At 39.7% G+C, this 17,067-nt stretch overlaps 1 protein-coding gene across 1 annotated transcript in view; it reads right to left on the reverse strand.

The window, feature by feature from the left end:
* Positions 1-17,067, reverse strand: part of ADGRV1 (adhesion G protein-coupled receptor V1) — a gene marked incomplete at its 5' end in the record, with an annotated part of 444,372 nt that overhangs the window by 132,398 nt on the left and 294,907 nt on the right. The window lies entirely within an intron of this gene.

Genomic DNA, 17,067 nt, shown 5'->3' on the forward strand with positions numbered 1-17,067 from the left:
ATAGATTTGTTCTATGTATATTAACATGTGTAATTCAATAAAACACATTGCCCATTCTTTCTAAGAAATCATTCATTCATCAAGTAAAAGTAATTGTGCACAATGCTGAGAATCCAAAATCAAATAATTTCTGGATTTTGTTTTCGAGCAATTTACAGTCTAGTGGGAAAGAGAAAGAAGTAAATCAGTTATCACAATAAAGAACTTAGTACTATGAAAATCATTACTGTGTCTAATGCTTATTAAATACTGTATTTATAACATTTCAGAAGTAAAGATTAATATATTCCAGTTGAATGAAAGGCGTTTCCAGGGTGCAAATCTAGATTTATTTATACGGAAGATTTATAGAAGGTTCCTCATACAAGTAGTACAAGAGCTGGGCAGGTATATTCAGATAAGTCAGGCAAAGTTCCTTTCTATTACGGAGTGGATACCAATTAAAGTGTTCACTTTCTGGTGGTTTTAATATCTGACAATATCTTTGACCTAAAATCTTTCATTTCAATTTTAGCCCATCAAAAATCCATTTGAACAAAGTGAACACTAATTTTCCTATTTCCAAATATTTTGGGACTCAGGGGGAAACAAACGATTCATAACTATGTCTACTCAGGGCAAACAAGAGTCAGTGAAAAAGGCCTCAAAGATCATCTGATTTCTGAGAAGAAGACTACTGTTCTAATACGGCCTTTGTGTTGTCAAGCATTTCCTCTTCTTTTAAAAGAAGGACAGATGTGTGCTCATATTTACATGGTTCCTTTGATCCACCCCAGGGTCTTCTGTGTGGAACTCCTGCTTCTGAGAAATGCTGAATGAGATCATTCTTCATTACTTAGGAAGCCTGCATGCCGTGTTGCATTGAGCTTTTATACATCCTCATTCATTTTGTTCTACCATCATCTACTTCTGAACCCAGCCAGTTTTTAGTAACTCACATTTAAAAACTATTTTGTTTGTGACCTGCTACAGGCAAATTTTTATGGATGAGATACTATGACAGTGTTCCTAGGGTGACCCTGATCTCACCAACATCTCTTTGTTTCTTAATAAAACTCAGAAATGAAAGCAACTTGCTGTGCTTTGGAAACATAGAATATGGACTTACAATTCATATAATCACCCCTAATTTATTGAAACATGTTTAAATGTATGCCCTTAATTTTCGGATGTGTTTAGTCTCGCTTTCCCTTGACTTCAAATACCTAAAGGCTGTCATACAGTGTTTTGAAATCTACCCAATTTAGTGCTGTAGGCACTACAGCACAACTTGTTATACACATCCTATCTAATAATAGAGTAACATGTAAATTACCATCACTCCGCTACGCCCACGATTGGGCGGCGGGAGGCTGGGGGGCGGGACTCGGGGTGGCCTATCCGGCCATTGAGAGGCACGGATCTGCTGCCACTGAGGGGGGCTACCCTGCGCCTCTCAACGGCCAGATCCGCAGCCGCTGAGGGGGCCTGCCGCGGACACCCAGCTGTGCCTCTCAATGGCAGGGTAGCCAGGTGTCTGCGGCAGCCCCCCTCAGCAGCCCTTGAGAGGTGAAGGGGGCTGGAGTCCCACCCCCTGCGCCTCTCAACAGCAGGGTAGCCCCCCTCAGCAGCTGCGGACCATCAAAAGCGGGGGAGCTGGGTGCCTGTCTGCTCCGGCACCAGGCCTTTCAGAAGCCTCCGCCGAGATGGAGGCTTCTGAAAGGCCTGGTGCACCAGCGGACAGGCATCCAGCTCCACCGCGAAAAGCGAAAGCGTAGGAGACCCTACACGTGCATGATTCAATCATGCACTGGGCCTCTAGTGTTATATAACTTTGGTTCATGACATGACTGATTTACCTCTCATGTAAAATGGTAAAAGAAAACTTAAATGGGATTTTTAAATTAAAATCACACTGCCCTAACCAGTTTGGCTCAGTGGATAGAGTGTCAGCCTGTGGACTGGAGGGTCCCAGGTTCGATTCCGGTCAAGGGCACGTACCTTGGTTGCGGGCACATCCCCAGTAGGGGGTGTGCAGGAGGCAGCTGATCGATGTTTCTCTCTCATCGATGTTTCTAACTCTCTATCCCTCTCCCTTCCTCTCTGTAAAAAATCAAAAAATATATTTTAAAAAATTAAAATCACACTCAAACGTTATAGCTTTAGCAAAAGAAAATTTCTAATTATTTTTCATGATTTGGCTCTATTTGTCAAAGACAGGTATTTATCATGTGACAGAGCAAACAGAGGTGTGAACATTTGCAATCAAAGTTAAAAGTTGTTCTGAAATCTCCCAGAAACATTTTACTTCATGTCGAGGGAAAGCAGGACATCATTCTCGGGACACGCCAGGACTGTGCTTAGTCTCAGGCCACTGCTCTCCAACGGGACAGTGAGGACAGCTGGTGGCTCGTGGCCTCATGCAATGCTGGCCTAGTCAAAAGCTTATCAGAGGAAATGCTAACAGTTCTGGCTACCACGTCTATTTTCTTCGTCATCTCCTCAATGAAAGATCCTTTTGCAGGGATTCTGAGAGCGGAAGGTCATAGTTGTTTTCTTTCACCTCTTATCTATATGAGGGGGAAAGTCACTCTTGGAGGAAATTTAGGAAATGGTCCATAGCCTTTGCAATACTCTGTTTGTGATTTGCCCCTCTGGACTACACATTCTGAGGATTTTTATGAATTGAAGAAATGCATGACTTTTATGGCAGGTCATAAGCAAAATGGTTTTTAAATGTGAGTTACTAAAAACTGGCTGGGTTCGAGGATATTAGTAGGAGAACAAAATGAGTGAGGATGTATAAAAGCTAAAGACAACAGGACAAACAGGCTTCCTAAGTAATGAATAATGATCTCATTCGGCATTTCTCAGAAGCAGGATTTTCACACTACAAATGCAATAGGTTATCTGAGGATATAACATCAGTATCAACTTGAGGGAAGTATTAGTGTCCCTTCTCTACTGCCAGTATAATTTTTTTCTAGAATCCTTTGAATATGATTGTTCTGATAATGTCAACATTTATCTAAGGAGCCACAGACAGTGGTGTGCTGGCACTGGCTTGTACAAGCTCATAAGAACTGAATGTCAAATATTCCAGAATTTTGTAAACCGGTTGTGATATAAAGCCATTATTAAAATGAAATTCTATAGACTTAACATTAAACTGATTATATTAAAAGCAAAGGTAATAAATACTCCAAACTCATACCACTTTCTAATTATTTTACTACATTTTATTACTTCCCATGCATCTACTGCATCCATGTGGTGGAAAAGCCACATAATGATGTGCTACTATGCACGTCTTTTCACCTGTGGGTTCAGGGATGTCACATTGGTAGTTTGAAACCTGTCACAGTGGAGCATTTACAACGTGGAAATTTACTAATGCTACAGCATTAGTAAATGGAAATTTACTAATGCTACAGCATTAGTAAATCAGCTGTCCCCTGTCCCAGCGAGTCAATTGTTAAACATTTACCACACAACACTGGTGGGGGAAGGTTCCAGGATTTAAAAAAAGAATAAGACCTTGCCTTCATAGAAATTCTGACCTTACTGAAAGATAACTAAATATTTAACTATAAGACATCTTATAAATAATAAAATCGAGGTGAAAGGTGTTACAGGAAAAGAAAGAGATGCAATTAATTGTGCTTGAGGTGTTCTGAGAAGGTCTCATAAAATAAACAACCTTTGACTCGACCTTTAAAATTGAGTCAAGGTTTATTTGGCACAGAGAAAGGAAATGCTCTTCCAAAAAAGAACAAAGGGTAAAGTGTGAAATACCTTGGCATGTTCTGGAAAGAGCTAATGATTGAATATGTCTAGAGCAGTGCTTTTCCGCTTAGAACCATTAATGGCAAAAAATGAACGGGTAATTCTATTGATCTGAAGTTGCAGCTTGAAAGGCTTATTGCTAAGAATAATTTCTTTAATTTTATCTATTTCAGCTTAAAAATTCATCATAACTTCCCATCTTCCTTCTCATGTATTCTCATGTAGGATATGGTGGATCAATGAAGGAAAAACTTCTTGGAATGGCTTTAATCACTGAAATACACACTGTAGGGATATGTTTTCTACCATTCCCTAGACTCCAAATATACCGGGGTGAGCAAAACTAGGCTTAGAGTTCTGAGGATGCAAAACACAGAGTTTATGGTTATATTATCATTTATTAATTACTGTATTATCTTCCATATGAACCACTGTATACTTACTTTTGCCCACCCTATGTATATAATCAGATACCAGTAGATGTGGTCTTTCTTATAATGAACCAGCAGTAAATATACCGGAAGCTAATGAAGCTTAAGTTTCAGGGCCACATATTTCCTTTTCAAGGCCTGGGAGTGGCCCTAGCAATATGCTCACCTGGTCATTAGTTTTTATAAAATTTACAAAACTAAGATATTGTAGTTGCAATTAGTTAAGACTGTTGTCTTATATTTATTTTATTTTTTTGAGGTTTTATTTATTTACTAGAGGTCCAATGAACAAAATTCCATGCATGGGGAGGGGAGGGGTCCCTCAACCTGGCCTGAACCCTCTCACAATCCGGGATCCCTCTCACAATCTGGAAACATTGGCTCCAAACCGCTCGTCTGCCTGCCTGCCTGCCTGCCTGATCGCCTCTAACCCCTCTGCCTGCCTGCCTGATCACCCCTAACTGCCTCTGCCTGCCTGCCTGATCACCCCTAACTATTCACCTGCCTGCCTGATTGCCCCTAGCCACTTGCCTGCCTGCTTGACAGCCCCTAATCACTCGCCTGCCTGATCACCCCTAACCCCTCTGCCTGCCTGTCTGATCACCCCTAACCACTCGCCTGCCTTCCTGATTGCCCCTAACCACTCGCTGGCCTGCCTGATCGCCCCTAATCACTTGCCTGCCTGCCTGATCGCCCCTAACCACTTGCCTGCCTGCCTGATTACCCCTAACTGCTCGCCTGCCTGCCTGATCTCCCCTAACCACCTCTGCCTTGGCCCCCACCATGGCAGCTTCGTCCGGAAGGTTGTTCGGCTGTCTGGTCTAATTAGCATATTATGCTTTTATTATTATAGATTTATTTAGTTTATTGGGGTGACACTGGTTTTCAAAATCATATAGTACAGTTAAATAAAACATCATCTGCCCTTTGCATCGTGCACCTATCACCTCAAGCAAACTCTTTTTCTGTGCCCATTGAACTCCCTCCCTGCCTTTGCCCACTTCCAAGATTGCTGAGGCTAATTGGGGTCTTTTGTGGTTCCATATAAATTTTTGGAATATTTGTTCTAGGTCTGTGAGGTATGCCATTGGTATTTTAATAGGAACTGCTTTGAATCTGTAGATTGTTTTGCCAAATTCATTTATTAAATCTAGTAATTTTTTGGTGAAGACTTTATGTTTTTTAATATACAATATCATGTCATCTGTGAATAATTACAGTTTTACTTCTTCCTTTCCAATTTGAATGCCTTTTATTTATTCTTGTCTGATTGCTGTGGCTAGGACTTCCAGTACTATCCTGAGTAAGAGTGGTGAAAGCAGATATCCCTGTTTTGTTCCTGATCTTTAGAGAAATGTTTGTAGTTTTTTCCCATTGAATATGAAGTTGGCTGTGGGTTTGTCATATATGGCCTTTATTATGTTGAGGTACGACTCCTCTATTCTCACTTTGCTGAGAATTTTTATCATAAATGGGTGGTGCATTTCATCAAATGCCTTTTCTCTGAAAAAGCATTGATTGATAGGTCACGTGATTTTTATCCTTCATTTTGTTTATGTGATACACCACGTTTATGGATTTGCAAATTATACCAACCTTATTATAGTGTCTTTGCCTCGTTTTGGAATTAGGATAATGCTGGCCTCGGAAAAAGAGCTTGAAAGTCTTCCTTCATCTTGAATTTTTTGAAATAGTTTGAAAAAGATAGGTGTTAGTTCTTTGAATGTTTGGTAAAATTCATCTGTGAAGACACCCCGTCCAGGAATTTTGTTTGCTGGGAGATTTTTGATTACTGCTTTAATGTCATTAGTTGTAATTCATCTATTCAGGTTTTCTGACTCTTCCTGATTCAGTTTTGGTAGATTGTATATTTCTAAGAATTTATCCATTTTGCCCAGGCTGTCCAATTTGTTGGCATATACACTGAGTGGCCAGATTATTATGATCTCTGAATGCATAATAATCTGGCCACTCAGTGTGTGTGTGTGTGTGTGTGTGTGTGTGTGTGTGTGTGTGTGTGTGTGTGTATTAGAGGCCTGGTGCATGAATTCGTGCATGGGTGGGGTCCAGCAAGCCTGGCCAGGGGGAGGGGACATGGGCAGCTGGTGGGCCTGCCTGCTGGTTGAACTCCTGGTCGAGGGGACAATTTGCATAGTAGCCTTTTATTATATAGGATATACACTGAGTGGCCAGATTATTATGCGTTCAGAGATCATAATAATCTGGCCACTCAGTGTAGTTATTCATAGTATTTTCTTATAATTCTTTGTATTTCTGTGGTGTAGTTACATCCTCTCTTTTATTTCTGATTTTGTGTATTCGGGTCCTTTCTCTTTTTTTCTTGATGAATCTGGTTAAAGATGCGTGAATCTTCTCTTTTATTTCTTTTTTTGTTAATCCTTTTCCAAGGATATTTTTTCCATTGATTTTTAGAGAGAGTAGCAGGGAGGAGGAGAGACAGTAACTTCAATGTGAAAGAGACACATCCGTTGGTTGCTTCCCATACTTGCCCTGACCAGGGCCAGGAATCGAGCCTGCAACTGAGGTACATTCCCTTGACCAGAATCGAACCTGAGACCCTTCAGTCCATGGACGGATGCTCTCACCACTGAGCCAAATTGGCTAGGGCTTACCTTTTCAAAGAACCAGTTCTTTGTTGTTTCATTGATCTTTTGTCTTGATTTTAAGTCTCTACGTAATTTATTTCCACTCTAATCTTTACTATTTCCTCCCTTCTACTTTGGGCTATGTTTGCTGTTCTTTTTCTAGTACTTTTAGGTGTAGGGTTAGATTGTTTGAGATTTTTCTTGCTTTTTGAAGTAGGCCTGTAATGCTAGGAACTTCCCTCTCAGGACTGCTTTCCTTGTGTGCCATTGATTTTTGGAGGAAAAACAAGAATATACATAAGTCAGAAGCTGGTCTGTGTAAAATGCTTCTAATTATGCTTACACCCTACTTCTCTTCTGTCAGAAGTATGTCCAATATATAAAATTATAAATGCTCTATATACTTATTTTTTTACTAACACTTTTTAAAATAGAAGTTTTAGGTTCACAGCACAATTGAGGGGAAAGTATAGAGATTTTACTTCTACCTCCTGCCCTATATATGCACAGCCTTCCCCATTATCAATATCCCTCATCTGTTAAAACTGATAAAACTATATTGGCATGTCATAATCACCCAAAGTCCATAATTTATGTTATAGTTTACTTTAGGTATTTTCTATGGGTTTGATGACATATGTCCATCATTATTGTATCATACAGAGTATTTTCACTCCCTTAGAAGTCTCCTGTGCTCCACCTACTCATCCCTCCTCCCTCTTTAGAGTCTGCCTATAATCTGGATCTGCCCTGTTTGTATACTCCCATTCAAATATCATGGGGCATATTATTAAGGGCCTAGAATAAAAATTGTACTTTAAGTTATTTACCAGGTAAACTACTTTTTTTTTAAACCATAGATATTTAAATGAAATTGAACATAAGGAAGATGAACCATGTCTATCTTAAGACTTTATGACTCTGAGACACTCTCTAAGTTCCATAGTTTGAAGCATATAGATCCAGGACCGATCGATCATGCATGAGTGGCTAATAAAGGTTGGGAAAATACAGGTAGGGGCTGGCACATTAAGGACATTTCTTGCTGTGTATAGGAGTTTGGATTTTTTCCTCAGAGAGTCTCTGAAATGTTTTCAGCAGATCTTGTTTTAGAATGGACTTTGATGATGGAACAGAGACAGGATTAAAATGGGGAATAAATAATATGATAACTGACATTGAGGCTAGTGCAGTAGACTGGGTTCAAGATCATGAGGACTTGAATTAAGCCAACAAAATAGAAAAGGACAGGAGAGAACAGGTTTTAAGTGTTATCAAAAGGATCAACTACCCTGTGACTAAAAAGATATGAAAAGTGGGCAAGAGGGAGCTGCCAAAGATGATTTCAAATTTCCTAGTTTGAACACTTAGAGGAATAGCACCACTGATAAGAAAGTTGGAGAATGCAGAAGATTTCTCACAACATAAATAGTGATGTCAAGCAAATTGAAATTCTTATCTTAAAAAAGTTTTATATGCTTTTATATTATATCTTAAAATACTATTACATTTCTTTTTTATATGAGTGTCTTGGGTTGTCTTTTTTTCCTTAGGAGAAGTCAGTTTTTGAATTATCAGTTATATCCTAGGTGATATTTAGCAACAACTAGATCTTAAAGCAAACTGGTCAATCATATTTATTTATTTATTATCTATTGAGCAAAATTCTAAAGTTTAAAGTAAATTTTGAAAAAGTATACAAAATATGCATTTTTATTTAGTGTACGATTGAATATAGTAGGTTATATTTAAAAGAAAATTGAAAAAAATATACATCCACATTTCAGGACTATAAAAGAAAATAAAATTAAAAAACATGGAAGGGAGGGGAACTTTAGAGGTCACTTAATTAGCTTCCAATCAATGCTGACTTTCTCAGTTGACTGTTCCAGTTTCCCTTCTTGTTACGCCAATTTTTCAAAGGCTTGAAGAAAGCTATTTGTACCCCCTAAGACTTCTCTCCCACAGACAAACCCTGTTTCTATCCGTGACCCACTACATGATATCATTTGACATCCGCCTAATCATCATGGCCATTCTCCTCCTGACTTACTACTATTTTTCAATATTTCTTTTTACCTTTAGAATTCAAAACAAACTATTAAATCCATACTCTTTGAATAAATGTATTTTAACAAAGCACAAAACAACTCAACCATATCCAGTCATACTTCACTATCTTGTCCTTAAGACAATCATGGGAAAATATATCATCGATTATAATGTCTATAGCATTTTCTTGATTACAGTGCTACACACATTTTAAGGAAAATGGGTATAAGAGTATATGTTATCTTTTGGTTCAATCACCACTTTCTTTTTTCTAAGGGTTCCTAAGGAATCAATTTAATAAGATATTTTAGGATTTTTAAAATTTATTTTATTTTATTTTTTGCTTTTTTGCAGAATCAGGAAGAGTGAGAATCCAATTTCTTAAACTGGGAACAATTTGCTTATTTTCTATTTGTTTTCTATTATCAAACTGTTCTGCATGCCACATTCCTCATTGACAGCTCATCACATCCTACCTAATAAAAGAGTAATATGCAAATTGATCATCACTCCAAGACACAAGATGGCCGCCCCCTTGTGGTCAAAGATGGCTGCCCCCATGTGGACACAAGATGGCCACCACAAGATGGCCTTCAGGGAGGGTAGTTGGGGGAAACCAGGCCTGCAGGGGAGAGCAGTTGGGGGGGACCAGGCCTGCAGTGGAGGACAGTTGGGGGGGACCAGGCCTGCAAGGGAGGGCAGTTGTGGGGGACCAGGCCTGTAGGGGAGGGAAGTTGTGGGCGATCAGGTCAGCAGGGAGGGCAGTTAGGGGTAACCAGGCCAGCAGGGGAGGGCAGTTGGGGGGGGACCAGGCCTGCAGTGGAGGACAGTTGGGGGGGACCAGGCCTGCAGGGGAGGATAGTTAGGGGCAACCAGTCTAGCAGGGGAGGACATTTAGGGGCAATCGGGCCAGCAGGGGAGCAGTTAGGCATCAATCAAGCTGGCAGGGGAGTGGTTAGAGGGTGATCAGGCTGGCAGGCAGAAGAGGTTAGGGGCAATCAGGCAGGCAGGCAGGTGAACGGTTGGGAGCCAGCAGTCCTGGATTGTGAGAGGGATGTCCGACCACCTAAATGGGTGGTCGGACATCCCTCAAGGGGTCCCAGATTGGAGAGGGTGCAGGCTGGGCTGTGAGACACCGCCCCCTCCCCCCTCATGCATAGATTTTGTGCACCAGGCCTCTAGTTCTCTAATATTTGAATAGTGTCATTCAAGCAGAAAGAGAAATGTGAAGTTATTTAGAACACCTAGGTATTCTCATAATCACCTCACCTTTTTTTTTAATTGCTGCACTAGTCTTTTGCCTTTAGTCTTTTTTCCATCCACATAAAAATTCTATTTGAGAGAAAAAATTAAAGCAAAATAAGACTTAATCATCTTTTCTTCTTCTAATATTAGGTGTGTTCCTGTAGTAGAACTTTTCTCCACCGTTGAGTGTACTTTTAATCTGAACACAAACTTTAAATGGCTTCTTCTTTCCTCCAGTTGTTATTTTATCATTTTTAGCAACTCTCACTTCATGTTAGGTTTCAGCTTCCCTTTTTCTTATATTAGCCATGCTTTTTCTATTTATTATAGGTTTCTGCTCTCTTTCATTATGTTTGTCCCTGTTATATCTGAACCCACCAGAAAGAATGCATACAACAATATTGATTTTGATGACTATTTTGCCTCTTTAAAATTATTTTCAACCGTTCCATCTGAATTTTTTTTTCATTCCTCTGGTATGTCACTCCTTTAAGAATCTTTGGTCATGAATATTATCCAATTTTTTTAGCTGAGTGTGTCAAAATTGATCTTCCAAAATTTTAGTGTACACACATAATCTGATTATGTTCAGGATTTCCTGTCTTTCAAACCTCCATTTGATGAAGGTTGTTCTCTGCTGGATCTTGTCATTTCTCTTTCTAGGATTGAACAGAATTATGCCAAGCGATTTGCCTCATTGCTTCTTCTGCCTTCTGATAATTTGTCAGATATTCAAATAAAATATCATCAGTTGCTCTTTTTTTAAAGCAGAATAAAATTTCCAGTGTGTGTGAGAGAGCAGCTATGAGTCTGTGGATAAGTTAGACACACCAGTGTCATTCTGGTCATGCTGCCTAAAACTGTTCTGACTTTGTACCTTAATTTTCCATGAAGAAACAAGTTACCTCATGTGGAATTCCTTTAGCTAATAGGGCCAGAATCTCTACCAACTAGAAAGCTGGGCAGCTCCCAGGATTCCTTTGTGAGCTAGCCAGTTATTTCCTTCTGCCAGCAGGCCATCCCTCCACTCAGCACTAATTATTTTATCCATTGTTTCCAAGGCTGTAGTTCACCAAGTCCATAGGAGCAGTAGAGTAAAATGGTCTGTGTTAGGGCACAGTACACGGAGAAGTATGGTTTCTAGGAAATATATTACACAGGCAAAGAGACAGGGAAAATCTTGGTAGCCATGTCTATTTCCCATGTATTCCATTGGTTTAAAGTGTCAGACAACCAGGATATGTACTTTGACAAAAATGACACTTCTATCCTATAGACCTGCACTGGATGTGTGCCATTAATCACTGTTAATGGGGCTATTTTTTTATGTACATATATCTTAAATCAAGTTCTATAACTGAGAAGAAAATTCTAACAAAGAACAAAGTGAGCAGAGCCAAAAAATCATAACTTCATGTATTGAACAACACAAGGCTCCCTGGAGATCTCATTCTAGAATAATTAAATAAATTTAAAAATATATGGGATACATAAGAAGAAAAGTGAAACCCTCCAAACTGCCCCCAAAATGATGATTTTGAAAATTATTACAGGAGCCAGAAAAAAAAACCCCACAAAAAATCTTCCCTTCCTTTGACAATAAAAGACACCTTAATTCCAGGCTTCCTTCAGATAGATTTGAGGATTAGTTCTCCCATCTTCTCAAGTGGGGCCTTCTTGATCAATAAGATCTTGCCCAGCCAGTGTGGCTCAGTGGTTGAGCATCAACCTATGAACCAGGAGGTCATGGTTGGATTCCCGGTCAGGGCACATCCCCTTGGTTTCAAGCTTTATCCCCAGGCTTTCAGACTCAAGACGGGAACTATACTATTGGTTCTCGTGGGTCTCCCGACTTTACCTGAAGATCTTGAGAATTGATGGCTCCCATGAACCAATTCCTTATAATTAATTTATATCTTCTATCTATCTATCTATCTATCTATCTATCTATCTATCTATCTATCATCTTTCTATCTCCTATTGGTTCTGTTTCTTGGGAGAACCATGACTTACTGCACTTACCTATCAAAATCATAAAACTAATAAACCTCACCATCAGTGCTGGCATTGGTGTTGGGAGACTGGTGCTCTCAAGAAATATCATTAAGACTGTAAATTTTCAACCTTTCTGGAGGAGTTTGGCAAGGTCAATATTTCTAAAACCATCAAATACTTAATTCAGTAATTTCACTTCAAGGAATCTGTGATGGGGAAATGTGACATATCACACTAAATGTAGGCTTTTTAAATACTGAAAAGGGGACAGGGAGAGCCTCTATGTCTAATGCTGGGGAATGGTAAACACGTATGATAAAGTCTATGGTGGGACAGATATTATGACTCCATTAAAAATTACTGAGGTATACTTAATGGTTTGGAAATTCTAATGCTATAAACATTAAATGAAATAGAGGAGATAAAACTGTGTGATCCCAATTTTGTATTCTAAAAATAAAAATGTCTGAATCTAGACATAACCAGAAACACATCGATGATTAGAAGTACTATGCTTTCCATAACTTGTAAAACACTGATTAATTTTACCATATGAAAGCCAAGAACATTAAGAAAAAAGGAATAGCACACAGATCCTCTGCTCCTGAGAAGCTAAGCTACAACGTAGCAAACAGAACCACAAAATCAACTGTCAGAAAATCCTTTTGTGCCAGGAATGGTTTTAAGTTGTACTAAGTATCCTGTTTGACAAACTGTTTATATTTGTGGGCATTTCCTTTTTCATTAGAGACCTCATCTTCAACAGAACTTCCTCTATAAATAACTGATTTGTTTCCTGAGCTAATACACACTTGACCGTTTGTGGTTGTATGAGCTTTCTCAGTTTTCCAAATGAGAGTTTTTGAGAGATTGCAAAATACCTTGTAAAATAGAGCATCTGAAAAAAAGCCGACCAACTTTTTCATTTTATTCCTAAACTGTTTAAAGAAAATAAATGAGATAGAATGCAATTTCACAAGCATCTCTGTCAATACAACTCTATTGCCTGCAGTTTTATGATGACCTCTTTCTTAATGCTTTATTCGGCTTGATATTTCAAATGCCTAAGTTCTTAGCCCTTTGTATGAAAAAGTGATCATTAGCTTTCCTGATACTGCCTCTAGTTATTGAATTAGGTTGAACACAGACTGTTTCTTATGGCAACACATGTTTTCACCATTTTGACCCTAAGTACTTCAAAGGCTCTCAACCTATTAGCTGTACTATTATCATACTGTACTATTATCAAATTAGCATACAAAATACTTAAAATAATTCACTGAAACAATCTGCTATCACACAAAGCTCATCTCATACATAAAATATAAGTTTTCTTTAAAAATGAATAGGAGAGAGATGTGTTAATAGAGAAAAAAATTCAAGGGAGACAAAAGCTAATAGCCTTAATGTGGCCCACCTCTCCTCCTCACCTTAAAAAAAAAAGGAAAGGTGAGCCTGGGTCCCGGGTCCGGGTGAGGCCGCGGGCCCCTGGATCCGGGTGAGCCTGGGTCCCGGGTCCGGGTGAGGCCGCGGGCCCCTGGATCCGGGTGAGCCTGGGTCCCGGGTCCGGGTGAGGCCGCGGGCCCCTGGATCCGGGTGAGCCTGGGTCCCGGGTCCGGGTGAGGCCGCGGGCCCCTGGATCCGGGTGAGCCTGGGTCCCGGGTCCGGGTGAGGCCGCGGGCCCCTGGATCCGGGTGAGCCTGGGTCCCGGGTCCGGGTGAGGCCGCGGGCCCCTGGATCCGGGTGGGCCTGGCCCCGGGTCCGGGTGAGGCCGCGGGCCCCTGGATCCGGGTGGGCCTGGCCCCGGGTCCGGGTGAGGCCGCGGGCCCCTGGATCCGGGTGAGCCTGGCCCCGGGTCCGGGTGAGGCCGTGGGCCCCTGGATCCGGGTGAGCCTGGCCCCGGGTCCGGGTGAGGCCGTGGGCCCCTGGATCCGGGTGAATCAGTGCCCCTGGGTCCGGCCGAGACCAAACCAGAGGGAGTCGGACCTGCATTACCACCATTTGTCCACCATCCAGAGCTGAGGGGTCAGTGCCGACATGTACTCATAGGGAACTGGTGGACATTGATATTGGGTCTCAAAAGAACTGTTGGTCCAGAAAGAAACTCACTACAGACTGATTCATTTGCCTGTCAGCATAACTATTATTGCTCCTCGCACATTCAATTCTTATAAGTATATCTCTAGTGACACATGATTTCGCTCATCTAGGGGAAATGATGAACAACATAGACTGATGAACAAGAACAGAACCAGAAACAAGGAGGCATCGATCGGACTATCGGGCCTCAGAGGGAGGATAGGGGAGGGTGGGGGGAGGGGGGAGAGATCAACCAAAGGTCTTGTGTGCATGCATATGAGCCTAACCAATGCTTAAGTTCAACAGAGGGTTGGGGCATCCAAGGGGAGGGGTGTGGGATGGGAATGGGGGGATGAGGACAAATATGTGACACCTTAATCAATAAAGAAATTAAAAAAAAAAAAAAAAAAAAAAAAAAGGAAACAAGAAAAAAAGCACTTTTTAAATTATTGGAAACCATGAAAAAACAATCAGAAAAATTAATGCAGAAAAATGAAGAAATAATTCACAAAAGAAATAAAATGCTAAATAAATCTATGCAAAGATATTCAGATTCAAAGGGCTGCATAAGGATACATGAGACCATGTACCTAGCATAATGTCTGGCACATAAATGAAGCTATTAAATTATAACTAAGAATTAAATAAATGAAAATTTAAATAACTACATATGTGTGTACCCTTCTATTTATATATCCATCTATATCTATATACATCACATTGTCAAACACTGAAAAAAATCTTATGATGTCCAGAGTTGTCAAAAATGTGGGGTAACAGGCTCTGTCATAATTTGTCATTTGAGTGTAAACAGGTGTGTCCATTTTGGAAAACACTTTGGTAATATCTGTTAAAGTAAAAAATTATTTATGTGTCCTTTTAATGAGCCATTCCACGGCTCAAAATTCATCCTTTGAAAAATATTAATACATGTGTACAAAGTTACCTCTATGGGGATATTTATTATAACAGTGTTAAAAAGAAAAACTGAAAATAGTCCAGAAGTCCACCAATAGAATGTTAAATAAATATAATAGAACATTATAGTATAAAATGTGATTGATATATCTGACACAGAAAATTGTCTAATAAATAAAAAGTAAATTGCAATGTAGTGCACATGGTATCCTGTTTTTGTTGTATATGTGTATCTATGTGTGTGTGAGCATGTTTGTATATATGTGCTAGAATATACATAGAAAAAAGGTAAGAAAAATATATACTAAATATCTTTGGGAAAAGATTACAGGTTAGGTTACATATTATTATAATATTGTCATTATTATAAGTATTATGACTTGGAAAAAGCTATTGTTGATACTAATGAAACCATTATAAATAAAACCCTTTATATGACACTACTCTCTGAGAATACTTTTAGAATAAATTTAGTTGTCTCTGGAGATGGAAGTATATAGTTATTTATATTTCAACATAAATGAAGCTGAAGTTCTGCTATTTTTCAGAACTCACCGTCTTAACCAAAAATGACTCCCTGGAACTAAATGAATACCTAAGCTTTCATGTCAGATTGTATTCACACTTAATTTATTTTAATCTATTGATTTTAAACATAAAAACATCTGATATGGACTCAATGTTTAAATGTCACCAAAATCTGCCCCCACCCCCCCCCCCAAAAAATAAATTATGTTGAACTCCTAACCCCCAATGTGAAGTATTTGGAGGTGGGGCCTTTGGGAGGTTATATTGGGTCATGAGGCCCCAGGCCTGTGATGGGATTAATTGCCTCACAAAAGCAGGAAGGAAGCAGGCTCCCTCTCTGCATGCACCAAGGAAGGCCATGGAGCACATAACCAGCCAGAGGGCCCTGACGGGGAGCCTGACCAGGCTGGCCCTCTGACCTCAATTTCCAGAAGTGAGAAGTGACTATCACTGAAGTCACCCAGGCATTCTGCTATATCGGCCAGAACTAACTAAGACAGCATCCAGTGTAGAAGACTGCCAGCTTTAGAGCGTTCCCCCATCCCTTATGACAAAAACAAAACTAAGCAAAACAAATTCTAGCTTATGTTGACAAAAGCTTTTGAGTTTCAGAAATATTAAAGAGTATGTTGCTTGTAATCCTAATGTCAAAGATGCAAAAGAAAAAGATAGAAATCATTGAAATGATAGTTTCAGAATAACTATAGGTAGTAAAATGGTAAGCTGCCCTTCCAGAATTTATAGGGTTAATAATGTTTAGCCAGGCTTGTCTGATGGGTTACATGTAATTACTACCTCAGATGAGACTAACATTCCCAGGCCCATATATGAGCGTGTCACAACTCACCCTTCCTCTTACCAGGCACTGCACATATATCTTCTCTACATGCATCATCTCACTCAATCCACATCACAAATTTTATTACACCTATCCCACAGATGGAGAACTTCAGGCTCTCAGAAATTAACTTGCTCAGTGTCATAGAGCTAGAACAATCATAAATATATATATGCAATCAACACTGTATCCAAATATATAAGGCAAATAATAAGAGACCTGAGGGGATAAATAGACAACAATACCATAATAGTCATGGACTTCAATAATCCCATTTTCAACGATAGTGAGATCATCCAGGCAGAAGATTAATAAGGAAATGTTGGACTTTAGACCAAGTGGACATAACAGACATATAGAGAACATGCCATCCAACAGCTGCAGAACACACATTGTTTTCAAGTGCACGCAGAACGTTCTCCAGGATAGGTCATACATTAGGTCATAAACCAAGTCTTAACAAATTTAAGAAGACTGAAGTCATACCAAGTATCTTTTCCAACCACAGTGTTATGAAACGAGAAGTCAATAACAGGAAGAAAACTAGAAAATTCACAAGTATATTAAAATTAAATAGTACACTCCTGAACAACCAATAGGTCAAACAACA

Source organism: Cnephaeus nilssonii (assembly GCF_951640355.1).
Source record: "Cnephaeus nilssonii genome assembly, chromosome: 2".
In the NCBI taxonomy this organism is placed as follows: Eukaryota; Metazoa; Chordata; class Mammalia; order Chiroptera; family Vespertilionidae; genus Cnephaeus; species Cnephaeus nilssonii.